Source organism: Palaemon carinicauda, chromosome 3, assembly GCF_036898095.1.
Source record: "Palaemon carinicauda isolate YSFRI2023 chromosome 3, ASM3689809v2, whole genome shotgun sequence".
NCBI classification, from domain to species: domain Eukaryota; kingdom Metazoa; phylum Arthropoda; class Malacostraca; order Decapoda; family Palaemonidae; genus Palaemon; species Palaemon carinicauda.
In genome coordinates, this window is record NC_090727.1 from 42,781,200 (window position 1) to 42,808,885 (window position 27,686).

The 27,686-nt window shown below is 42.6% G+C and overlaps 2 long non-coding RNA genes across 4 annotated transcripts in view; both read left to right on the plus strand.

Moving 5' to 3' along the window:
* Positions 1-27,686, plus strand: part of LOC137638257 (uncharacterized) — a 346,783-nt gene that overhangs the window by 204,892 nt on the left and 114,205 nt on the right. The window lies entirely within an intron of this gene.
* LOC137638252 (uncharacterized) lies at positions 156-27,585 on the plus strand. Of its 3 annotated transcripts, none has more exons than XR_011043959.1 (5): positions 156-170; positions 288-406; positions 9,049-9,172; positions 9,677-9,895; positions 26,735-27,585. It is a non-coding gene; the product is annotated as an uncharacterized lncRNA (long non-coding RNA). The 3 variants fall into 3 exon arrangements; XR_011043958.1 differs by having other exon boundaries at positions 9,724-9,895; XR_011043957.1 differs by lacking the exon at positions 9,677-9,895.

Below are 27,686 nucleotides of genomic sequence, written 5' to 3' on the forward strand. Positions count from 1 at the left end.
GCATAATGAATGTATCACTTATATGCATTCTTCATGGGCGTGTCACTGTCCATGCATTTGTTTCCATAAAATCCGAAAGTCTGGGAGGAGAAAAGTCAGAAAAGTAGTTCTTGATATTTCTACATTCTGAATTTCTGATCCTAAACTATCGGAATTAAGTCTGCCTTAAGGTAATTTGTTTTATCTTTATATAATAGAATTCAAAAGAAAAAACATGGTTAAGTAATGATAAAATAAGAAAAAATTCCCAACTTTTGATAATCCTGTCAAATGTATTTTTCCGCCAGACTCTGGTCCCGTTTGTTATTATTACACTCGTTGTGGCCTGGAACGAAAGAAGAAACTCATAGTCACGTCATGTTTCCGACATTTTCGGTAATTAAACGTTCCACATTTTTTTCCTAAGGTTAGTACCGTTAATTTAAACACCAAACCATGTGTTTTAAAGTATCTTTTGAGTTATTTTGAAATGATAAATGAATAGTTATGTAGTAAGCAGTGTTAGTAAGCCTACTGTAAGCCGGCAGTCATTGGCCAAGACGTTTTACCAATGGCATCAATTTAAAGAGTTTATGTAAAGAACATTGCAATATTTGTTAGGAGATTGGGACACGCTCAATTGATTAAATCTTTGCAAATATTTTAATTCGCATATACTACGGGCGGAAACAAATATTAACGGAGTTACAGATTTTAATAAATTCCTCTTTTGCTCCTTTAGTCTTTTAAATCTGCCTCATGAGGATCCGGTTCAATTATAGAATAGTACAATATTAGTTAGGGCATTGAAAATCGCATAATTGAATAGATCTTTGCAAAGACACCACTTTGAATTCCGAATCTTATTGGAGGAAACCTCTGTTAACGAAGTTACAGATTTTAATAGAAAAAAAAAATGTTTTGCTCCTTTTGTCATAGCACCATAGGAGTCTCCTTCCACCTGGTATTTCAGAAAAGTGGTAGGTTGTGCCTACCACTTTCGAACAGACTAAAGGGCCATCATTTTATATTCTAATTGTTATTTTCAGTATTGGAGTATGAAATATAATCATGGTAAATGTGTAGGAGAGCTCCGCGGAAGATCTTGAAGAATTTAAACACCTACAATTCACTATTATATCATATAGAACGCTTATATAATAGTCAATATATGAGCAGCTTCTATTTAACGAAGGGTTTCATTGTATATTATTACATCTCAATGTATCCTAGTATTCCAACTACTTTTTCTTATAGGAAAAATTACGCTCCCTTCGAAAATAACACTCGTTCCCGTCGCAAATGAATAGTTACAGAAATATATATACATCTATATCCGCCGATAATGGGGGACCCCCAGTGGGAACTCGGGGTTTTGGGTGGGGAAAACATACTGGGGAATCGATATATAACCGTAATTCAGTCCTTTTCTTCTCTATACATTTCTTTCTGGTATTTATTATAACCGTAGGAAAAGACAAATCAGTATACCTGGATATATTTGGGAGGAGCCGTTTCAAAGGTTATTTCTTGTAGTAATACAGTAACCAGTGCTGCCAACGCCTGATGTAGATTAAATGTTAGAATTCCATACTTGATGTAGATCAAATGTTAGCGTTTCATGCTAACATTAGCACCCATTTGTTCGTTTGTTCGTTCGCCCCACCTTCCGTCCTTCGTTTCTCTCCATTATTACTCTTTATTACCGTATTATTTTCTCATTTTATATTCCCATTCAATATAATTTATCATACATTCCATTTTACCTTCCTATATTGGGTTTATTTGTTTTGTTATTTCCTTTCCCATTTGTACATACGTTCGTTTCATCAGTTTCCGATCTGCGCATATATCCCCCCGCCCCCTGCGCAGGAGTTTCCACTCCCCCTTTTACTCTTTTTATTAGTGTTATTTTTTCATTTTTTATTCCCATTCAATATTATTTATCATTCATTCCATTTTACCTTCCTATATTGGTTTTATTTGTTGGGTTATTTCTTTATCACTTCCCGGTTTCACATAAATACTTACCCTGGACTAGTTTTTTTATCCAGTTAATTCTCGGTATGATCTCCTCATTTTATTTTCCCATTCACTATTATTTAACGTTCATTCCATTTTATCTTCCTATATTGTTTGTAATTATTTTTGTTGGTTAGTTCCTTTTCTCTCCTCTGTGTCTTATAAAACTTTTCTTTCGTCTAGTTTCCGTATTTAGTTCATTCATGTTTTCTCTTTTGTTCGTTGTTTTTCCCTTAACCAACCATCACTCTAGGCCTATTCAGATATCTCCCTACCCCCCCCCCTTCCTTTATCTCTGTATGCGCTGTTTTCCGACCCATTGTTCCCCTGCCTTTCCTGTTTTAACCTTTGACCTAGTTACTCGTCCTTCGTTACTAGTGCGTTTTTTTTCCCGTATTTTGAGATGGAACATATTATAGAAACTTGTACCGGTTGCAGCATTCCGTATCTAAAAGCAGTGGCTCAATTCCATGGTGATTTTGGTGATAATTCAGGTTATGTTGATCATTTTCTTAAACCTCACAATGTTATTCCTCATCGTTTAAACTGCCCCAAGTGTCGTGCGCTTTTATCTTATAGGGCAGACATTCACGGGTTTTATTGCTCTACTGTAACCACCATCCGTAAAACTAAGAAGAAACGTCGTTGTGGGTATACTGTTACGTCCTATAAAGGTACTTTTTTGGACCAAAGTCGGCTACCCCCATGGAAGATAATATTATGTACGTTTCCTTCATAAAAGTAAGTCATTCCTCAATAGTCATTATTCGTGTTTTGTGACCGGGGTACTTCTAGGCAAGGTTAGGTGGGTTTGTTAGGTTCTGTGGCCTTTCTGTACTTTTTGTATATTTCGTACCACTTATATGGAGAAATTATTGAATATATCTGAGGAGATATTTAGCAGTTCTAGCTCTAGTAATGCCATCGTGTCGTTGGTAGTTCTGTGTACCATTCGTCTCCGTTGGTAGTACTGTGTATCAAGGTAAGTCATTCCCCCATTCTTATTATATGTGTTTTGTGACCGGGGTACTTCTAGGCAAGGTTAGGTGGGTTTGTTAGGTTCTGTGGCCTTTTGGTACTCTTTATTTATTGTGTAATAGTTTTATGGTAGTATTATTTAGTTTACGTATGGAAAAATTTATTTCTACCTCTAGTAATGACATCGTGCCGTTGGTAACACTGTGTACCATTCGTCATCGTTGGTAGTTCTGTCAACCATTGGTAACGTTGCTAATGTTATCGTCCCCGACATCTGTTGTTTATATATTTTAACTCAGTATATATGTCCACAGTGTTAATATTTATATGGTTCATTTGTATTGTATTTCATTGTGTGATTTCGTACAGGAAATATATGATTTCCTATAGTAGATATCGTGATTTAACTGGTTTTCTCATTCATTTCATCCGTAATAACATCAACCAATACGTCAACTTATAACTAACCGAATTGGTTGATCTGTTTGTTTGCGATTGAAATGGTCATCAAAATCGGTTAAATCTCGTTATTTGCTCTAGGAAATCATATATTTCTTGTGCGTAGTCACACGATGTAATAATATACAAAATTACCTAACGAAGATATTCGTGTGTATAGTTATGTTTCACTTGGATTTTTTCTAAGTTTTTGTTTTTGTTTACTGTGTGATGTCTTGGCTAAAATGAGCTGTTTCACCACCTTACTGAGTATGGCAGACTAGTTCTCAATGCTATTCTAACCAATAACAGGTGTTTTCTTGATGTCACACTGTTTGAAAACCAATCATGGCGGTTTTTACAAATCTAGCCAATGCTGACACTTATTACTTTACTTATCCCTGCTATTTTTCCACCAGTTACCACAGTTTACGTGAAGTTCCGCGGAGGAATATTTTTGCACGTCTCGGATCTCCCTTCAAACTGAAAAGCTCATTTTGCCGTGAAGTATGGAGCAGTTAGCAGGACCTTCATCCCGTTCCGACTGTGTCACTTGTGACAATTGCTTTATTTCTTATGGGGATTTTTGTGTACATTATTCAGGGAAAGTTGATTTGCTAATTGCATTTGCTCAACGTCATGGTTTGATTTTGGCAGAGAAAAAGTGCCCTAATTGTGAAAATGTGTGCCGTATAGATTACAACAAATTAGCATTCCGGTGTGATCGTAGTGTGGTTACTCGTGGGAAAAGGAAGAGGAGGTGCAATTTTTTCGTGTCTTGTTTCAAAGGTAAGTTAGATTGAGACTAATTTGAAGTTTGTGTTCCTTTTTTTGCAAAAGGCGTTTTCATTTGAATTTGTCTCGTTTGAACTGAAACTCAATGTGGCCTTAAGGGGGGGTCGCAAGGGGGGCGGAGCCCCCCCGGTAGGCCTAGGTAGGGGTACAGGGCCCCATAGGCTAGGTTAGGTGGGTGTCTTAGGTTCGGTGGTGCCCTGAAAATTACTGTGGCCTTAAGGGGGGGTCGCAGGGGGGGCGGAGGGCCGCCCCCCCCCCCCCCCCCCCCCCCCCCGGTAGGCCTAGGTAGGGGTACATGGCCCCCAGGGTAGGGTAGGTAGTTGTATTAGGTTCGGTAGTGCCCCGAAAAATCACTTTTCTCCTCCTCCCCCCACCCAAAAACCCCGCTTCCCACTGGGGTCCCCCATAATTGTAGTAGTAGGTTTATGCTTACATTTTCTGTGTAAGAGTTAGGTGGTTGTAGGAGGATTATCTCACAGTTTCAAGGTAACTGTAGCTCTAATTTACAGTTTTCTTTCGTTTTCTACTTTTAGAAACTTTTAAATCGAGCGCGGAGCTCTCCTACACATTTACCATAATCATAGCTCTTATTGATCATATTATTAATAAAACTGGTAAAAATGTTTGATATGGTTATTCTGGTCATTGCAAAAGGAAGCCAAGTCTATGTTTTAACATGCAAGAGGGTGAAGCTACAACTCTACCCTTTGTCAAGTGTGTACTCGTCCCCTTTAAGTTTGTATAATTGATAACGCCGAAATACTATCCCAGGGGGCTAACACGCATAGCAAAACATGCCGCCTGCCAGAACATAGGAGCAATGAGGTAATGCTTAATGGCAAGCGATAAATACTTAGCTTAGTTAAGTTAGGAAATATTTGTAATACAATGAACACTGCTATAACGACTCTTTAGAAATGATATGAAAAACCCTTTTTTTGTCTTTGTGTCCGAAAGTCCTGACAAACAAAAGCTCCAGTGTTTTGACATTATTTCATTACTATTAGGCCTATTCGGGTTTGATTTACATCACATTTTTTTATTACGATAGCTAGGTTTTTATGACGGACGGAAACAAAAATTATAAAAGTTGATTTAGATACCTACACAATTAGGCAAGTACACTAAAGATTAAGGTGTTTTTTTTTTTAAGTAATTGGTGACACTTCCTAGCGTAAAGCCTTAGGTTTTCAGTTATGGTAGTCGATCTACCATTACTCAGAAACTGAATTTCCGCCAAGAATCATTATCACTAACTTTCTAAATACCATTAAATCCTTATAAAACCAATCTTATTTTTCACAAACAGTTTATTGCACTACTCTATAGTTTTACTCAAAATGAAGAGTAAAGATAAAGATCCATGCGATAAATGCCTTGTAGAAAATAAGAATGGTTTTAATGCCTTTGATGGTGTTTTGAATGTTTTTGATAAAGATTCCTGGCAGTAATCAATAGTTTTCGATGGGTCGATTACCATAACTGAAAATCCATGACTTGGCTCTAGATAATGTCATTAGTTACGTTAGAAACGGCTTGAAATATAGTGTACTTGTCTAATTGAGTTATTTAAATTACCCTGCTTAAACTTTTTCAACCAGTTATAAAAAAAACCAGATACCGTAATGAAAACTGATTAATAGTACAGTACACGTTATATATAAGGTGTTTTGAATGTAACTAATGAAGATAGGTACCTAGCTGCAAAGCCATAGCTTTTCACTTATATACGGTAGTTGACCCACCATAATTCATCAACTATAGGTTTCTACCAGAAGTCATAAAAAAATTTTTAAAACACCCGAAAATACATTGATTAGTCATCTTTTATAAAACTGTTTATTGTACTGTTCTATATTTTACCAAATTTAGTAGCCTCTTTCTTAAATGATCCCTAATTTGTTTTACCAATTCAGGTGAAATTATATTTTCATTTGGAATTAAGTAACTAAATTGTGACTGCTGGGATACTGGACTAGTGTATTTGGACCAAATTTTGGTTAAGTATAAGGTTCTTATGATATTAAAACATATTGAAAGGCTAGCTCTATATTATTGTTCAAGTTATAGATCTATAGAATTAAATAGCATAGACTGTTGAAATGATCTTGACATATTTTCCTTTTTCCAATTATTAGAAATAGGTAAAACTAGGATTTTTTAAAGTTATATACAGCAGGTAGTCATATATATATAGTGTGCTATATTTTCAAATTTGGGAATTCTTGTTTCTTGGTTGATTGTGTATCCCCTATTGTCCCAGGTTTGTTTATTTTACAGATGTCTTGTTTAGTGTAATAGATCCTTGAAAAAAAGTAAAATAAGCCTGACATATTTTAGGTAGGCCTAAATCATCCAGTAAAGCTTGTGTGGATCAAAACTCCCAGATTATCGAAGATCCTCCATGGGAAGTCAGATTATATGATGGGTAGACCACGTAGAATGCAGAGCACTAGTCGGGAAAGGGAAAACGCCATAAATTTCATTGTAATCTCTACATGAAAACTGGAAAAAATTAGTGTGTTTATGCAGAGAACAATAGGGCTATCATTCATAGACACCAGGTCTTGAACTCTCCTACCGAGAAAGACCTAAGAAAATGTAAATTGAATCATTTGGTGGGTGCAGCTTGACATGACTACATAAGCCAGCCTACAACATTGTATACCGTCAAATTTATGATCTAAACATATAATTTAAGGCAATTCTGGCAAAGCATTACTACATAATGCCCCATATATAAAGCAAAAAAGGGGCAGCCTTGTATGTTTATATAACATTTACTGCCTTTCCCTACCTTAACCAATTATGTAGATTACAGGAATTTGTACTAACCTTAACCTAACCTAATCTAGGATGTGGGATCTTTACTTAGCCAGACAAACACCCCCACCTAATTTAATTTAAAATACTCTAGGTAGAATCAAATTTATTGGGTAGCTGAATAAGTAGAACTTCAAAAGTTCAAACTTGCAGCAAGTTTTGTGTTGAACAGGCTGTCATAAGTCATTTTATAGTTGATATACTGATATGACATCTCTTTTGATGATGTTGCCATTATTGAAATATTTTGTTAATTTTTTCTTATTGTTTATTTCCTTATTTCCTTTCCTTACAGGGCTACTGTACCCTGTGGAACCTTATTTCCTTTCCTTACAGGGCTACTGTACCCTGTTAGACCTTATTTCCTTTCCTTACAGGGCTACTGTACCCTGTTAGACCTTATTTCCTTTCCTTACAGGGCTACTGTACCCTGTTGGAGCCCTTGGGCTTATAGCATCTTGCTTTTCTAACTAGGGTTGTAGCTTGGATAGTAATAATAATGATGATTATAGTCATATCCCAACAAGATATACACTACTGTAGGTATTATTAAATTATGAAGGTATATTCTAACTCTATCAACTGCGCCAAAACAATTTGTTCGAAACAGTTCAAGCAGTTATCTAAGCAACACGTGCAAGTAACTGCTCTCAATTTTGTCGCTGGTTTGAAAATCAGTGGTGAATAATCGTGCTTAAACTATTGTCATATGGGTTTAGGAATATTTTATTCTTCGACATATTTACTAATTGACCTTTAGAACCAAAAACCATTCTTTAGAGCCTATGGAGTTCGCTTAATGGCTGATATGTTTGTAGGATGTGCTTGTTGCAAAAAAAAAGAGTAATGTTCTCTTCATTTACTCACTGGCTGTCATGTGTGTAGTAAGTGCTTTAGTGGGTATACAATCTATTTATAATGCCATTTAATTAAGGTACAGTATCTGTCTTGTATATCATCTCTATTTAAAGTTCACAAAGTGATATATCATTAAGAAAAGGTGAAGTTACAGGAGATGAAGACTCCACTTAATGAGGATGACCAACCCTCATAAAAACAATTCTGGGGGATTCCATTGGGAAACCACTGTTTTAGGTGGGGAAATACAAGTATCTTGCTGAAACGATCATGGTCAGAAAGGCATAGATAAACACAAGATAATTAGGTGGAAAAATATATGGTTCTTGTAGGTGACTTGAAATGAAAGTATCAAAATTATCTATACTTTACTGTAATTCCTGTCACATCCTTTAGATGGCTTTTGCTTTGCTGTAGCTCGCTTTACTCGCAGAGACACACAATTTCTCTACTCTGTTCTGGTGAGCGGTACATCGATGACATGCCAAACATGTAGGTCATTACTTTGTGGATATTTTTTTACTTTCAGATTAGCAACAAAAGCTTTGTACTGAATGGAGAGCGTTTTCAACGTGATCAATTATCATTATAGATGAAATTACACTGAATTTCAAAATAAATTGTACTTCCCCTTTTGCGGACTCCTTGTGATGGTAGTTGTGCTGAAACTGAAGTGGAGGGTGGGATGAAAGTTATGTAGTAGAACAACATTTGGGAACTTCCAGTGTTCATAAATATTTGGAAGCTTTCAATTGGTTAAAAAAGCTACGTAATGATTGTCATACTAAAAACAGAACAGCTAGCATAATTGAGTTTGGAAAATGCATGTGCAGTTACTCATTATTGGTCTCGTAAAAGTAAAAAATGAACTTAGTAGGGTTCACAATTCAGTCGATCAGAGCGATTTTTTAGTTATGCCCCATTAATCATAGAGGAAAATGCCAAAATAGCCAGCACTAATCCATTTTTTATAGCAAATGTGCAGAAAAGCACCAAGAATTTAAATAGCATTGTGTGCATTATATTAAACATAACAGGGTTAAGCATGAAAAGTACATGCAAAAATAAATATTTTGAAACATTATTTTGATTTGAATGCATATATCAATAGTTTCAAAAGACACTTGTTAAAAATTAGCCTATTTTTGTTTTCAGATAGAGGATCCTCTCTGATGCTAATGTTACTAACGGAAAGAAGTGGGGAACAAATTTTTAATAAGGGAACCATTAAGATGAGTAAAATATATTAAATGAGGAAGATGACATGATTTTTCTAAAGGTGAGTTCCACTTGGTGTTTTGTCTTTTAAAAAATAAAGTACATTATTATTTTTGCATTGGACGCATATAATACTCATAACAGCCACCCAGATAATGTTGAATGAGTATTACATTGTCCCACTCTAACCTGAAGTAATGGTGGTTTCACTGGGAAATAATTTTACCCTGCATTAACATTTATGGTACCTATTGTTGTATGAAAAAAGAGGTGACTTGGGTACAAGATGGAATAGCCATTAAATCATTAACAAAGAGCTGTGGTAGTATCAATAGGTAGGTGAGGATGAGCCTCATACCTGCCTAAGTTAAGCCACTTTTGTCTTTGGTTACTTGGTTAAGGAATGTTTTTCCAATATGTTCTGTATATTTGTCACCATAACTGTTGGACTTTTACCTTGGGTTGTTGTTATCGCTTGTTTTGTTGAGTGTGCACACGCTTCTGATCAGTGGAAGTGCACAGAAATTTATAACAAGGAAATATTTTTTTTTTCTTTTTGTAATAGTAATGTATATGTCTGAGGTTACCTGATGCATAAGCCCATTGTAACAGGTGCTTCTGATATGGGACAAGCCCCTGCCAGGATCAAGGGCCTGCACCCTCTGGTGGGAGATGGAGGAGGTCCGTTAGAGATGATTAGTCTGTGTTAATTTTGGCTGTGAACCTCATGAAGTTGAAGCCCCAGGAACCTTTATGCTGTAAGATGCTTAGGCTGAACTTGAAGGTACACAGAATAGGTTTTATACTTTTATATACAGTATGCAGAAATAAGGAATTATAATTGAACTAAGTATTTAAGAAAATTACTTCTAAGTAACTTCAAATTTGATAGCAAAATAAAATTAATTACTTAATTTCAAAATACAGTAGATCGTGGCTATATATGATGCCGCAAAAAAGTTGAGAATGTTTTTTCTTTATTGATATACTCATCCCATCAATTGAAAAGGTGACCCTGCATGTTCATAAATGCTTCATTTAATAGTGCTTCAATTTTTATTTTAGTCTTCAAATGGTCTTTGCTCAGCTTTGGCACACTTAATTATCAAATACAGTAAACATATTGCTCCTCGGTTTTGGCAAGTAGTACATTAATATGCTGTGTACACATTCTCTTAGGTCACTATTAAAGTATTATAATTTCCTATAATTGTATTTGTTCCGTAAATGAAATACAAACCACGCTATTTGATAGGGGTATTACTTTCGGCGTAGCTAAAATGACGAGCCATCAAGATTTAACGAAGGTTAACTACCCATACTGCTAGTTAGGGGGTTTAGGGGAGGTAGCTTGCTGTTGTGCCCCCCCCCCTCCCCCCCCTCACACACCTGTGATTGAGCCCACTTTGCTTTTGGCTCGGATTGTGAACGAACATTGCCTCTCTTCATCCTTGCTGTATATTGGCAACCATTAATGACTTTTGCTTTTTCTTTTCTCATAGTGTGTTTGTGAAGTTGACTTCTGCGACCATGCGCACCTGCCCTAGACTCTCCGGCCTCCCTTGTGGGATGTTTATGTCGGCGGTGGAGACTGATCCTCACACCCTTTGTCCTGTATGCTGAGGTCAATAGTGTGATTGCGTAAATAAGTGTAATGAGTGTAGGGAGTGGTCTTCCTCCCAGTGGGAGAGATTTGGGCGACAGAGGAAGAAGTCCAAGCGGGATATTTCTCCTTTGGAGGGGGAAAACCCAAGGCCTCTTCTTCCGTCTCCTGACCCTCCTCTGAAACTCTTACTCGTTCGGCCTTTTACGAGAGACTGTCGAGTAGTAGCGTAGACAGAGTTAATGTCGGCCAACCCCGGTTCTTGAGAGATGGTATTGCTTCCCCTAGCGAAGCGGCCCCACCTGTCCCCCCGGATGAGGCCTTGTCACTAACCCCTCTTTTGCAGATTTGGACTTTCTTGGGGCTTATGGGTCCGCCCTCCAAGGAAGCTTTGCTGCAGTTCATCCGCATGGGTGCTTCTGTTCAGCAGTCATCATCGCCATCAGAGGTATAGCCTCTGACCCTCGTCGACGTTCTAGTGTCAGAGGTGTCACGTGGTATCAACCAACTCCTCTGCCCCTCCAGACTTTCTAGCGGTTGCTGCAGACTTATTTTCCCCCGTTCCTGAACATCCTTCAAGGGGGAAACTGTCCGTCTGTCTCTCCTGCAAGTGTTTCTCCCCCTCAGGGGAGTTCACTCATAGAGACTCTTCTTCGGAGGATTGCTGCGGCTCACGGTCAGCTTGCTGATGGGGGCCCCTTCGTCGGAAAGCTCGCCCTCCACTTCGCCTTAGAGGTCTCCCTTCACCATCGGTGAAAAGGCGCCTCTTTGGTTCATCGTCGTCGCAGCCTTCCCCTGTAGAGGATCCTCTGCGGCAGTCATCTGACCTTCGACCATCGATCGTCATTGCTCCTGCTACTAGTCCTGTGACCTCTCTGCTGATCGTTCGCGATCCCTATCGGTGGATGCTAGCCCTTACAAAGGGCACATTGCAGTTCCTGACCATCCACCCTTCAGACCAGCCGACCTTCCATTATCGTAATAACCTCTTAAGGCTCTACCAAAGTGTGCAGCTGCAAGCCATCGCCCTGCAGCTGCCCAACCTACAAGACATCAGCGCTCACCAGCAGCTCGCCAGACTGCGCGTCGGCACTCTACAGCACTTCGTCACGCCCCTTCACCTGCTCGCCCTCATAGACGGCAGCAACATGCACCTGCGCGCCAACGCTCTCCTGCAGCCACGTTCATCTGCACACCCTGCAGCCACGTTCATCTGCACACCCTGCGCTCACACACTCAGGGTCGGCCTCGCGTCAGTGCACTATTGCGCGCTTGCGCTTTCCCGTGCCCCCACGATCTCCTGCGCGCCAATTCTCTCCACCACACCAGCAGGCTCCTGCGCGCCAGTACTCGCCTGCACGTCAACGAGTTCCTGCGCGCCAACACACTGCAGCTCTGCAGGTAAAACAACACGCTCAATCCAGCGCTCTCCTGGACATCTGCACTCACCTGTGCGCACGTGCCACCACTTGCCTGCACACCTCTGGCGCGCGCCAATATTTTCCTGCGCGTGCGAGCGCCAATATTCTCCCGCGCACCAACAGGCACGGGCGCAGGAACTACACCCGGCAAGGTCACCATCGCTTCATTCCCTTCCCCGCAAACGCATTCCAGCGTGTCCTGCGGGAGAGGCAAAACAGGCACCGGCAGAGGGGTTCAGGATCCCTTAACTGCCTTCTAAGGCAGACCCACCTATTACGGTGACTACTGTACTCATAGGGAACCTTCGGTCCCTTTTTCTTTGCAGGGGATCTGTCTGACAGTGCATCAGTCAGTCAGCAACCTTAGTTCAATGCCCTAGTCAGAGCTGTAACACAGGCATTCAAGCCTGTCCTGTCCGACCGCTTGTCAGAGCAGCCTATAGCTCTGGACTCACGACATGGAACCATGGCTTACTCTACCCTTTTGAAGAGGAAAAGAGGGGTTTCCGACGCGGTCACTTCCCCGAGGGTAAAGCTAACTCCGTGATGACCATCAAGGCTAGTCCCTCCATTATCTCCCCAGGGATACTCTCCCTTCCTGTCTGATGAAGACAATCCTTCACCAAGGGAACCGCGTGAGGAGAGGCACTCCTCCATCCCAACTTTGGAGGAAACCTCCTTCATGTGGAGAGTTCCCCTCAGAGATCAGGAGGGACACAACACTCAGGCCCCGACATTAGTCTTTTGACTCCTCGGGAAACCTGGTATGATTCGAGGATTTCTCCAAGGAGTGTACCAGGAAGGTAATGGAGACCTTTCTCCTCTCAGGCACTCTCACAATCGAGTTTCTTGACCACTAAGTTTCGAACTTATGGGCAAACACAATCTTGAAACATCGAGATGCAGTGTCTGAGAGGTTCCACCAACAGGTGTCCTGCGTCAAGACAAATAGGCTTAGGCATTTCTCTGTAGAAGGGGCCCCCACCTGTTTGAGCCTAAGGATGTGGAACTTGCTGCTGAGATGTGGAGGAAGTCTCACCGAGACTCCATCCTCCATTGGACTTTAACATCCAAGCCCTATAAATGTCCAGCACCTCAGCAGTCCCGTCCTACCAAGACCGCGATGACGAAACCAGCAGCGAAGACATCAGTGTCTAATAAGCCCTTTCATGTCAAGGACAGGAAAGACATAAAGTCGTCCTGGGGAGGAAAGAATCCTAAAGGGAGCAGCCGAGGCTGCAAACGGTAGGATAGGCACTCCCCCTCAGTTTCCACCAGTAGGGGGATGCCTACAAAGTTGCTCAGACAGGTGGAAGCAACTTGGGGCCGATTCCTGGACAATCTCCGTGATTCGTCTAGGATATCGTGTCCCATTCATAACATCTCTCCCTCCCCTGACCAGGAATCCAGTGTCAATAGACTTCCTTGCCATGGAATCTGCAAGGGGGGAGGCCCTTCGGGCAGAAATCCAGACCCTGTTGAAGAAGGGCGCTCTCCAAGAGGTCCTCGATGGGTCCCCAGCCTTCTTCAGTCGACTCTTTCTTGTAAGAAAGGCGTCTGGAGGATGGAGACCAGTCATCGACCTCTCAGCTCTGGAACAAGTTTGTCAAACAAACTCCGTTTAGCATGGAGACGGCAGACACGGGCAGACTATCGGTAAGACCTCAAGACTTCATGTGTACACTGGACCTAAGGACGCGTACTTCCAGATCCCAGTCTATCCGTCTTCAAGGAAGTACTTAAGATTCAGCCTAGACAACAGAAAGTACCAGTTCAAGGTGTGCCTCGGTCTTTCCTCAGCACCTCAAGTTTTTACCATTGTTTGCCCTAGTGTCATCTTGGGCACAGAGGATTGGCATCAGTCTGGACGACTGGCTAATCCTAGCAGACTCTGTGTCAACCCTTCTTCAACACCGAGACAAACTTCTCAAACTTAGCCAGGATCTGGGAATAATGGTAAATCTCGAGAAGTTGTCCATGCTTCCTACGCAGAGACTGGTATACCTAGGCATGATTATAGACACCACTCTCCAAAAAGCCTTCCTATCAGACGACAGGATAACAAGGCTGAGAAAGGTCGTAAGACCTTTTCTCAGACGATAAGAATTTCCAGCCCAAACGTGGTTACGTCTCATCGGTCACCTTTCATTACTAACTCGTCATAGTTCCCAATAGTCGCCTCAGGATGAGATCCCTGCAGTGGCAACTCAAGTCCCGGTGGAATCAGACTCGCGGTTCCCTGGACATCCTGATCCCCATGGGATCAGCGGAACTGACGGATGACCTCGAGTGGTGGGTGGCAGAAGAGAACGAACGAAAGGGAGTGGATCTTCTCGTCTTCCCCTCAGATTTGATGCTGTTTTCAGACGCTTCAAAAAAAGGTTGGGGATGGGGGGGGGGGGGCCACGTGCTGCACCACACGATCTCAGTCCTCTGGTCAGAGTCAGAAGAGTACCTCCACGTAAATCTCTTAGAGATGAAGGCCGTCTTTCTGGCCCTTCAACAGTTCCTGGCGGGCCACTCAGTGGTGGTGTTGAGCGTCAACACCACAGTAGTGGCTTTCATCAACAAGCAAAGCAGTACTTTTTCGCAGCATCTATTCCATCTAGCAGTAGAGATACTGAGATGGGCCGAAATCAACTCGATAACATTATCGGCACGCTTCGTTCCGGGCAAAAGGAATGTGCTCGCCAGCAACCTGAGCAGAGCATCTCAGATAGTGAGTACCAAGTGGTCTTTGGATCATCTAGTAGCCAACAAAGTCCTGACTTTGTGGACCTCTTTGCAACGGCCCTGAACCTCAGGCTCCCGCTGTATTATTCCCCAGTCCCAGACCCCAAGGCTGTCTGGCATGATGCATTACAACAACGGTGGGACGACATCGTTTCGCCTTTCCCCCTTTCTGTCTGATGAGGAAGGTACTCAGCAAGACCAGAACATCGGTCAATCTTTCAATGTCCCTCATAGCTCCGCTATGGCATCACGCTGAAGGGTTTCCAGACCTTATGTACCTTCTAACGGAGCCCCCAAGAGAACTCCCTCCACGACACAATCTACTCAAACAACCACATGCCAACTAATTCCACAAAGCTGTAGCTTCGCTACGACTTCACGCCTGGAGACTAACCAGCATCTCCTCTCTGAGAGAGGATTTTTGCAACAAGTTGCGACTAGGATGTCTGGATACCTGCGTAAGTCATCAGCAGCAGTCTACCAGACAAAGTGGAAAGTGGTCTGTGTTTGGTGTCGTGGAAGGGGGTTTCTCTACTCTTGATGCCACTATTCCAGCAATAGCTTAGTTCCTCAGCCTTAAGCCTTGCTTTAGACTAAAAGGAATGGACATTTCTTCATCGCTAGAACTTTCCTTACTCATACGGAGTTATGAACTTAATGTCTTCGGTCAGAAGTGAGACCTCCCCCATGGAACGTGGTACAAGTTCTCGGGTATCTTAAGAGACCTCCCTATGAACCATTACGCTAGGCAACCGATCGCCACCTGACTTGAAAGACGGTGTTCCTGCTAGTTTTGGGAGTAGCAGATCCACGATTCGACGCCTTCCGGATTTCTAGTCTACGTACTGTAACAGTGACCCAGACCATCTCTCACAATGCCCAGTGAGGAGTTTGAGGCTGTATCTTAAAAGAACAGCCGCAGCCCGTCCCCGTGTGCCTGCACCATTCGTCATCACAGGAAGGACCAAGAGGAGGGTCACTAAGAACACCATGTCAGCATGGATTTACAAGGTTATAGACCATGCATTGAATCCAGACCTTCCTCTTTCATGTCATGATGTCAAGGGCGTAGCTACGTCCCTGGGATTCAAGAGAAACTTCTCAGTGACACAGGTTCTTCAAGCTGGGGTGTGGAATCGTCAGACCACATTCACATCCCACTACCTGCAAGAAGTGACCCACCGGAGACTCGATACATTCTCTATCGGTCCTGTGGTGGCTGCACAACAGCTGGTTTAAAACCTCAAGCTCCTTATTGGACAAGTAACAGAAGGTTGAGGGCATTGTTATCCGGTTTTAGTCTGCGTGAATGAAATGGTTTTACTGGCTCTTATTCTTTTCTTCATTCTCCCCTCTCTTGCGGAAAGCAGCATCCTGGGTTCTCTGCACAGCTGACCTCAAACCACTGCAGATAAACCGTGTTCCCTTGTGTACCTAGCATTAAAACTAACACTGTCTCCCCATACCTTGGAAAAGTCCTAGTTACAATTTTTCCTTCTAAAGAACTCTGAAAAACTTTACCTGGACAGTCACACTTCTATATACCCCAACGCACAGCTTGTGTAGGCCGCTGACCTTGCGTAGCAAGGTTTTAGCGAGGGCAGGGTCTCCTTATTTTTGAGTACTAACATACTCAGATAAGGAGCCCTCGGGCAAAGCCAAAAGCCACATTGGGTGGGACCTCCACCCCACCTAATGGGTGAGTAACCCCTATTAAATAGCGCAGTTTGTATTCCAGTTATGGACCAAATGGCAAATTCGTAGAATAATTGTATTTTTCCTAACTGTAAAAACCTTAGCTATTTAAACAAACTTCCCCCCCCCCCCCCCCGCCCTATCCCCCTTGCAGTCTTACCTCCAAGGAAAGTGAGCTCAATCACAGATGTGTGAGGGTGGCCGGTAGCAAGCTACCCTCCTCTACCCCTGCTAATTAGCAGTATGGGTAGTTAACCCTCGTTAAATTTTAATGGCTCGTCATTTCATCTACGTTGAGAACAATACCCCTATTAAATAGCTAAGGTTTGTATTGGTAGGGAAAATACAAATTATCTATGAATTTGTCATGTCATACTTCAAGTGGTCTCTCTCTCTCTCTCTCTCTCTCTCTCTCTCTCTCTCTCTCTCTCTCTCTGTTTTTTTTTCTTTTATATACCTTTTCTTTATTAGTAAATTAAAGTTTGTTCTGTAACTAGAAACCAAACTAACGCTTTTTATAGGGGTGTTACTTTTGACGAAGCTGAAAGGACGAGCTATTAGAATTTAGGGGGGGTTAACCACCCATACTGCTAGTTAGCAGGTGGGTAGGGGTTAGTAGCTACCCCTCTCACTCACACACCTGTGACTATACTTCACTTTGTTTTTGGCATAGATAGAGAAAAGTTGTTGCTGCTCTCCCTCTTCACCATTTGGACTGCCATTCATATGGCTTTTTTCATTTTTTTTTTTTTCAGTTTGTGTGTTTGCTTCTTCTGCTGGCCATGCATACCTGCCCTGGTCCCAAGGGCCTCTCCTGCGATATTTATATGTCCGCTGAGGATACTGATCCTTACCGTATTTCTGGTTTGCGTGGTCAGTGGTGTGATGAAAATAACAAGTGTATTGAGTGTCAGGAGTAGTCTGCCTTCCGGTGAGAAAGGTCTGGGCAACGGCGAAAGAAGAGGTCCATACGGGATTGTTCTCCTTCAAAGGTTACTTCTAAGCGAAGGAAACCTAAACCCTTTTCTTCTGCTTCCTGACCTTTCAAAGCTTCTGCTTGAACGGTTTCCTCCCGAGACCTTAAAGTAGCAGCGCATGCCATTTTAACCCCTAGACAACCTCGGTCCTCAAGAGACTTTGGCTTTCTCCGGAGACCATAGAGTAGCAGCGCATGCCCTTTAACCCCTTGACAACCTCGGTCCTCGAGACTTTTTTTTTTTTTTTTTTACTTCCCCAAGTGAAACAGCCCAGCCTCCAGAGTGAATCCTTATCTCTCCTTTTTTACAGGTGTAGCTGTTACTAGGTTTGCCTGGTCCGCCTTCCAAGGTGCTGCTGCTGTAGTTGCTTCAGAGAGATGTAGAGTTGCAGTGTTCGTCTCCGCCTGAGGTAGATCCGTTGGCCGTTGTCAACCTGGTGGTGTGTGAGGAATCGTCTGGTGCCCTGCTAGCGGACTCTGTTCCCCTGATCGTCGACACTTCGATCACTTGGTCATCAGCCCACAACTCGCCATTCGCCACAGCACCCCGTTCTCCAGCTTGCAGCTCAACAATGTGCTATTCGCCAGCGCGCTGATCGTCGAATCATTGATCTCCCTCTCATCGAGCGTTGGAGGAGCGTCACAAGAAATGCAATTTCTCACTGGATTCGCAAGATCATTGACTTTGCCCTCTAGCCTGACCCCCATGGCAACCTCCCCCCCCCCCCAAAAAAAAAGGACAGAGCTCATGATGTCAACGTATTGCAAACTGGAGTGTCAAAGCGTCAGACGACCTTCACTGCCCCCTACCTGCACGATGTAACCCACAGGAACATAGATACGTTCTCCATTGGTCCTGTGGTGTCCTCACATGAAGTTGTCTAAAACACCTTGAGCTCTTTGGACAAGTAGCAGAGGGTTGAGGGCTGAGGTTACTCTGGTTATTCTGTGTGTATGGAAGCTTCAAACGACTTTCACTTTACCCATGATCTACAAAAAGTGACCCACAGACGCCTCGATACACTTTCTATCTGTCCTGTGGTGGCTGCACAACAAGTGGTTTAAGACACCTCGGGCTCCTTGGACAAGTAGAAGTTAGTTGAAGTCATTGGTTACCCAGGTTAAGTCTAGTATGAATGAAAGTATATCTGGCTTTTTCCTTTCTTTATTTTCCCCTCTTTTGGGTTACAGCACCATGGGTTCCTCTGCAAGCTGGCTTCAACCTCTGCAGGTAATAACCATTTCCCTTGTGAAACTGGTATAGTTTATTTGTTCCGTAACTGGAATACAAACCATGCTGTTTATTAGGGGTTATACTTTCGGCGGTGCTGAAAGTATCGTCGTCGTCCACTCGTGTCCGAGTATTGGGTTCTGTCGTTAGCCATCAGCCTCCTATCTATGGGGTGGGTGCTTGTGTCTAATGTGGCTGTTAAGTCCTAGTCTTTGGTGGAAGAGTCGCGGAGAGTGTTCACAAGGGAGGGTAGGTGGTGGGCGGGGCTGTTCTAATCGCTCCTTCTTCTCCTCCTAGCTGCCTCATTTTGTCTCCTCCTCTCCTCGAAGTCCTCGGTGCCATGGTGTACTGTACTCCTCCAGGTTTTCCTGTCCCTGGCTGTTTCTTCCCATGAGGAAGGATCGATGTCAGTTAGAGCCAGGGTGCGCTTTTGTTGATCTTTATAGCGCATTTTCGGGGCTCCTCGTGTTCTGGTGCCCTGGGTCAGTTCTCCGTAGAATATTTTCTTTGGGAGCCTAGATGGATCCATCCTATACACGTGTCCTATCCAGCGGAGGCGGTGGTGGATGATGGTGGCCTCCACGCTGGTCAGCGAGGCACGTTCTAAGACTTCAATGTTGGTGGTGTGGCTCTCCCAGGGGATTTTCAAGATCTGCCTCAGTTTCATTTGTTGGAAGCGTTCAAGGTTTTTAATATCGTTTCTGTATAGCGTCCATGTTTCACATGCATACAGGAGCGTGGAGAGGACTACTGCCCTGAACACCATTATTCTGGTGGTCATTTTCAGTGCGTGGTTGTTAAATACGCGGCAGTTGAGTCGGCCAAAGGCGGAGTGGGCTGCCCTGATCCTGTTCTCCACGTCCTTTTTGCTTGTGGGAGCTGATGTTAGGATGCTCCCTAGGTAGGAGAACTGGTCCACCTGTTCTAACGGTTGGTCATTCACTGTGGTATTGAAGTTTGGGAGCATGAGTCCTGGTGGATGTTGGACGAGGGTCTTGATTTTATCTGTGTTGACTTGCATCCCAAAACGTTCGTAGGCAGAGTTGTATGCATCAGCTAACGACTGCAGGTCCTCTGCCGTCTGACCTGGGGTGGCATTGTCGTCGGCATACTGCAGTTCTCGCACTGCACACAAGGTGGTCTTGGTTCTGGCGCGGAGTCTGGCGAGGTTGAAAGCGCCTCCATCCATGCGGAAACGTAGGTCGACTGAGGGTGTGTCTGGGGGAATCTCGTTGAGCATTGATGCGGTGTATAGCGAGAAACACGTTGGGGCCAGAACACAGCCCTGCTTCAGGCCGCCGTTGATGGGGAATGGGTCTGAAAGAGAGTTCTGGTGACACTCTCTCCCAACCATTCCGTCATGGAGGGCACGCACCAGCTTGACAAAATCGGGTGGGCAGCCATATCTTTTGAGGACAGCCCACATGGCAGGTCGAGGTACTTTGTCGAAGGCCTTTTTCAAATCCCAGAAGATGAACATTATGGGCTGTTGTTGTTCGAGGCTCTTCTCTTGTAGTTGTCGCGCACAGAAGATCATGTCTATGGTCCCGCGGGAAGGTCGAAAGCCGCACTGGGACTCTGGCAGGACGTCTTCTGCGAGAATAAGGAGGCGGTCAAGGAGAATCCGAGCGAAAATCTTACTCGCGATGCTTAGTAGTGATATTCCCCGGTAGTTGTTACAGTTCTCTCTCTCTCCCTTCTTGAAGATGGTAATGATGTTTGCATCGCGGAAGTCACTGGGGAGGGTCTTTGTCTCCCATATTTTCATTATAAGGAGCATCAAACGGTTCCTCAAACCGGGGCCACCGTGAGTGAGGAGCTCCAACGGGATGTTGTCTGGCCCTGGGGCTTTGCCGGGCTTCATGCGCTGCAGGGCCTTGTTAAAGTCATGGATGGAGGGTGGTAGTGCCATCCAGTGACGGACGGGATGCTGCGGGGTCATTCGCAGGAGATCGTCTGGGGTGTCTGCTTGGTCATTGAGGAGGTTCTCAAAGTGAGACCTCCACCTGGCCAGGATGCTCTCGCTGTCGGTGATAGTCATGGCCCCATTCGCGTCCTTCAGGCTGCCCACTGGTCACGTTGGTCAGCGAAACTCTGTATTTCTGCAGCTTTTCTTTGCCACCAGGTGTTCTTGGCTTCACGGATCCCTCTTTAGCAACCAGCTTCAGCCACCTTGTGAGCACATTTGTTAGCTGCTGTTGGTTGGTTTTCCAAAGTCAGGCGTGCTGGTCGTTTGGTTTCAATGAGAAGAGAGATGGTAGCATCGTTCTCATCAAACCAATCCTGCCGTTTCTTGGTGGTGTAGCCTAGTGTTTCCTCCACGGCACGGGCCATGGCGTTTCTGAGGGTGGTCCAGTGGTGCTCAACGGTGGCCTGACCCACGGGGTCTGCGAGGTGTTGTTCGCAGGCCTCCTTGTAGTTCTGTGCCACCTGTGGGTTGCGGAGCTTACTACAATCAAAGCGTTGATGTGGTACGCTGTCAGGTGCCCTTCTGGGTGGTCGTAGGGTCGTCACGGAAAGTCGGGAGATGAGGAGTCTGTGGTCCGTCCAGCAGTTGTCCGCTCCGGGCATGGATCGGGTGATGCGGACGTCTCCTCGGTCTCTGGCTCTGGTCAGGACGTAGTCCAGGGTGTGCCAGTGTTTAGATCGTGGGTGTCTCCATGTGGTCTTTTGTCGTTTTGGTAACTGGAAGATGGTGTTGGTTACCACAAGTTGGTGTCCTGCACACAGACCCAGTATGAGTTGGCCATTGGCGTTGCAATTTCCAATGCCATGGCGGTCGATGATTCCCTCGCACAGGCGATGGTCTTTGCCTACTCGGGCATTAAAGTCGCCAAGCACAACAAGCTTGTCATTGGCGGGCACTGCCTGGATGGTGCGGTCGAGCTGGGTGTAGAAGGCAGCTTTGTCATCATCGGTTGAGGTCATAGTCGGGGCATAGACAGAGATCAGGGTGAGGTGTCTGTCCCGCGTGATGGGGATGCGGACAGTCATCAGGCGCTCACTGATGGCCTTGGGAGCGAGGTTGAGCTGCTGCACTAGCTGGGAATGGATGGCGAAGCCGACACCGTGGATGCGAGGCTCCTCTAGGGCCTTGCCTTTCCAGAAGATGGTGTAGCCTGTTCCAGCTTCCCTGATGTTGCCCTCTTCGGGTAGTCTGGTCTCGGTAAGAGCCGCCACATCAACATTAAAGTGGGCTAGCTCCTTGCAGACGAGGGCTGTACGTCATTCCGGGCGGTTGGTGTTCGTCACGTCTTGGAGGGTGCGGATGTTCCACGTACCTAAGGTTAATATTTTTTTTTCTTGTTTCGACCGCATTAGTGGGATGTCCGCCACCCGCGGTGAGCTGACCAGACGGGTTTGCCGTGTCCGATGTTTACCCCACCTTTTCTAGGGGCCTCCCCATGTGGGGTGGGCTGCAGTGTCCTCAATAGGCCAGCCCAGTCACGGGTCCAGCTGCCGAAATCTGGTGTCACGGCACCATCACCAGAGAGCGACTGAATCTTAGACTCGCCGCCTGAGTGCAGTCGTGGGCTAAGGGCTTCCAGCTATCCAGACCTGCCCCCTTCACCCACGGTGCTGTCGCCTCAGGACTTGGTGGTGGTGATGATGATGGTGAGAAAGAGATGAAGAAGGGTGGAGGAAACGACAGAATGCCAGTAGCTGGGTATATTGTTTTGGGTGGTCGTGGCTTTGCAACAGCCGCGCACACACACTTGGCCTACACCGTTTTTGCCGCGGCTCAAGACACATGAGACAGGCGGCTTCTCCGGTGCTGGTTGCATCGGGCTGCCGGGTTCTTATGTCAAGGCCCGCCTTGTTGCCTGCCCGACAGGCATTGCCCTCTTCCACCGGCGCTGGGAAGCTCCGCCGTTGGGGTCTTGTTTGGTTTGATTTTGGAGTTTTCCTTCTCCTAGCCTTTGCCTATCTTAAATAAAGAAGAAGGCCTATAGGGGTCCAGTCTTGGTCTGGTCTCTCAGAACTGGCCTTAGCGGTATGGTTGAGCCTGCCAGGGTGGATAAACTACCCCACCGCCATTGCCCAGCCCATCATTGAGACACTCAAGACCCTCTACTGCAGTAAAGTGCTGGACCATCAGAGGGTATAACTCCTAATAAATAGGTAAGGTTTATATAGTTAGGAAAGATATAAATTATCTACGAATTTGTCATATTGATATACTTGTACACGTCCCCATTGCTCCCCACGAGGTAAGCATTGATAGTCTATTTTTTGTGTGTAAGTTTCCTGTCTAATCTCGGAACCATTTATGGTTAGGCCGCTGTCATTCTTACTTTGTTTGGGGGGTGCAAGATTTTCCCTCGATTTCACTCTAATACTGTACTAAAACACAGCTCAATGACTATGCCAGTTGTCGGACTTATCCATCCACCTAAGGGTGAGTCATCCATTCATAAATAACGTAACGTTAGTTAGTGTCGGATTAAATGACAAATTTGAAGATAATTTATATTTTTCCTAATACAAACCTGGAGTTATTTATATAAGTTGTCCTGCCATCTCTTGTTTCCCATTAAGTCTCTCTCTCTCTCTCTCTCTCTCTCTCTCTCTCTCTCTCTCTCTCTCTCTCTCTCTCTCTATGAATGGGTGTATTTATGTGCGTGTGTGTATGTATATGTGTGTGTGTATGTATGTATGTATGTGTGTGTATATATATTACAGGTACAGGTAAATGTATTTTGTCCCGGCCACCCACTACCTAGTGTCTGGGTAGGGTTGGGTTGCCACCTCCCACCATCACACCACAATTTTTTTTGTCTACCTTTTAGCTTTGCCGAAAGAGTACATCCATATATAAATAACACCAGGTTTGTATTAGGAAAAATACAAATTATCTTCAAATTTATGTTTATGACGAATAATACCAAACTACTAGAACTCTGCTATTATTTGGTAAACTTATTACTTCTGGAATCTAGTGTTGATGTTCTTTGCCTGAACTGTGAACAGGCGACCTTGGCAGTATGGCTATTTTCCTTTGACATTCTCGTTTGTTACATCATTGCCACTCCTCATGTTCTGGTAACGATGGTTACCCATCATGCACAGCCTAGTAGTGTGGATGCATAAATAATATTTTTCTTTTCTTTATAGGTAGGAGGTTGGCCAGGGTACTAGCTACCCGTTGAGATATTATCGCTAGAGAGTTATTTGGTCCTTTGATTGGTAAAACTGTACTACATAAGATCCTTCTCTCTGGTTACATACACCAAATAGTCTGGCCTATTTTTTTTACATATTGTCCTCTGTCCTCATACACCTGATAACACTAAGATTACCAAACAATTCTTCTTCACCTAAGGGGTTAAATTCAGCACTAATTGTTCAGTGGCTAATTTCCTCTTGGTAAGGGTAGAAGAGACACTTTAGCTATGGCAAGCAGCTATTCTAGAAAGACACGCCAAATTCAAACCATTGTTCTCTAGTCTTGGGTAGTGCCATATCCTCTATACCATGGTCTTCCGCTGTCTTGGGGTAGAGCCCTCTTGCTTGAGGGTACACACTGTCACGCTATTCTATCTTTTTCCTCTTCCTCTTTTGTTGAAGTCTTTATACTTAAATTGTGAAGTATTTATTTGTAATAGTTACTGTTCTCAAATATTTCATTTTAATTCTCTTACTCCCTTGTTTCCTTTCCTCACTATGCTATTTTCCTTGTTGGAGCCCCTGGGGTTATAGTATCTTGCTTTTTCAACCTGGGTTGTGGCTTAGCAAGTAATAGTAATGATAATAATATACAAATTCAAATCTTCATCCTTTAATAGGAATATGCTTTCATCAAAGCTGGATACAGCTGTTACATCTTTACTGAGGTAATGGTATTTACTGCTGGGCGTTGGGCAAACCCTGCCTAACCGACAGTCAATGAACTAATGTTATTTTCAACCAGCGGAGAGTATAGAATCAGTCCAAGCGTCCTTATCAAGTGCTTTACATTTTTTGCTTTTTCTTTTATATGATGATTCTTTTAATTGTCGTGTGCAAGGTATGTTAAGGGAGACTGGTTTGCAGTTAAATCCAATAACTAGATGTGGGACAGCTGTGTGGTCATTCTGCTGACTTCTTGTTGGATGCCATTACCGTTAGCTGTCTCCTTCGTAAGTATGGTCTTATGACAACAGCGGTAACGAATCCTCAGAAAGGGGTCTACCCTTAGGCTTCACTTTACTTACATTAGTTTGATGGGAAATGCGGTCACCCATCCACTTTCTTTCAGTCTTTCTGATCTTGGGGAGATGCTAAGAACATACACCTGGATACTCTCTCAGAGTTCCTCTCGTTCCCCGCAAGCGTGTTTTCCTTGGCCTGTGCGACTCTATGAATTTTTTTTTTTTGTAATTTCTTCCCTCTTCCTCCTTTTTGCTGGAATCATGCTACAAATACCACGATAAGTAGGATGTTTGGGAGGTCCAGGAAGTTACCAGCTTCCCTGAGAGTGCCAATGGATCTCTCTTATGGGAAGAAATATCGGCAAGCATATGTACTAGGTGCCTGGTTATTTGAAATAGGAGGTCTTACACTTATTATTAGTGTTTAGTTTTGCATGGGGTGCAAGTCTCCATCCACTGGATCCCCGTACACTATTGTATGTCCTCAAGCGCTATACTCCTATGAGTTAGAACTCCACTCTCACATCTCCAAGGTAGAGAGGAGTTCAGCTTTTGAAGAGAGAAGACTCTGTAATGAGTTGTAGTCTCCCCAGTCTGTTAACAATTATGTATACTTTTATTAAGGTATATAGCCCAAGGCTTAGATTCATACAAAGAAACACTCACATTTGTGAGTGTAATACTGACTCTTGCTAAAGATTGTTATATAAACACACTATAATGGTCAAAACAATTATGTATATGTTAGCTGATGATCACTAATTTGATAAAGACAATTATAAGTCAGTCAAGGCAGAAGTGTCAAGTCAATGCTGGGTAAAGTCAGGATTATGTAATGAATGGATAAGCCTGGATATATTTTTCATTGAGTTAAGGTACCGGGTATTGGTTAATCATGGGAAAAAGATAATATTGTTATTCTGCTTAGTAATGTTGAAGATATGACTCTAGTTAAACCAGGTTGTTAGTTTAATAGTGTTTGATAGGTTAGTCCATTGATAAAGCATACTCAGTAGGTAAATAACATTAATGTTAAATAAGCTTGTAAATGAACCAGTCATGACTAGGTAATTGAGTCATAGAGAGTGATGATAAGTTTTTGTGGGGAATCTGGCTATAATAAGCTGGTTCATATGATTGAAGGTTAACCAGAAAATTTCCTTAAAGTAAATAGGATGGCTAAAGTTACTTTAAGGAGGATCCATATAATATATGAAGGAAATTTAGCATGTCATTTCTGTTACAAGAATGATGCAAAAAAATTGAAAAATGTGGAAAGTTGCAGGTCTTTTTTTTATATTTTTATTATTTTTTTTTTTTTTTGAGTGAAAACACTACATTATTTAAAAATTTGCATAGCATTATACTCATGTATGCTAAACAATGTCAATAAATCCTATTTTTGTTCATAATTTATACATAAGTTTTTATATAAAATTTTTTGAGTGTTTGACCAGGTATGAGTATCTCTTGAAGAAAATTGTTGGGATTAATTGACGATTTATAGAGCTCATGTTAGTCAGTTGATTACCAGAAGGAAGTTATTAGGTCATTGTAGTGAAGTATTTCCTTCTTAGGATATTGGAGATAAAACATTTCCACTTCACAAGAAACACTTTCGGTTGTAATATTTGCTATTGTAAATGTCATGGACATGTATAGATTTTCATGGTTTCCACTTTTCTAAATATTATATTAGAATATTTTATGTTCATTGTAGTTTATCATGTAGAATTTTTTACCAAAAGTATAGTCCTGCTATGGAGGTGCACAGTAAGATTATGAACTAGACTGATACATCTGTATAATTAACATCTTTTATTTATTTTTCAGGCTAGAATCCTCGAAAGAGAAGGAAATTTAGTCTCCAGGTCAAAATAGAAAAGTTAACGGCAAATAATCACTAACGAGGAAGATCGTCAGAGAATCAATAATCAGGGATTTACTATTGAAAAATTCAAAGTTTCCAAGGAGGACAATGATTACCACCAAACAGTCCCAATGAAGTGGCTTATCAAACACTCTGGAGTATTTGATGAGTTAATAATTACAGTAGGCATGAAATACTCAATTAACCGATTTTTGGTGTGTTATGTAACATTGGTCACTCCATTTATATCCAATAGGTTCAATAGAAATCAACACTGAAGATAAAAGTAAAACTAGTGAAGTTACAGTATAAAAGTAACTTAGATTTTTACAATAACAATGTTACCTAATTAATTCAAGTTTATCACAGTATCATTATTTCAGGAAGCCTCATTTAATTATTAACACTATTAACTTTTAATTTTTTATATTTCATTTTATGTATCTTTACATTAAAAAATGTGAATTAAGCCCAAACTTTTACTGGAAAATCAAGTCCAGCTCATCATTTATGAGCTTTTTTAATTGTTTAAATTCAAATTGAAATTGGTTAATTATTTGATATTAAGTGCAATCATTCGTTCAGTTGCTTGAAAATTAGTTTGCAAATATTGTACTAATATACTGACTGATAATGGATTACTATTACCTTTTAAAATAATTAGCAGGAATTATATTGTTAAATGGATTGTTTTTTATATTGTGTATTACTGTAGAATTTTTTGAAAAATGGGGAAATTGAACATAAATAACCAAATAAGACCAGCAAGTGTAATATGAGTTAGGACTACTTCCTTATAAATTTGCTGCCCATGCTTTCAATTTTCATTAACAAGTTGTTAAAATCAAATTTCAGTTTCCTCTTGGTCTTTCTAGATCATCTCGTATTTAGAATTGTGTAAAGTGTTATCAAAAT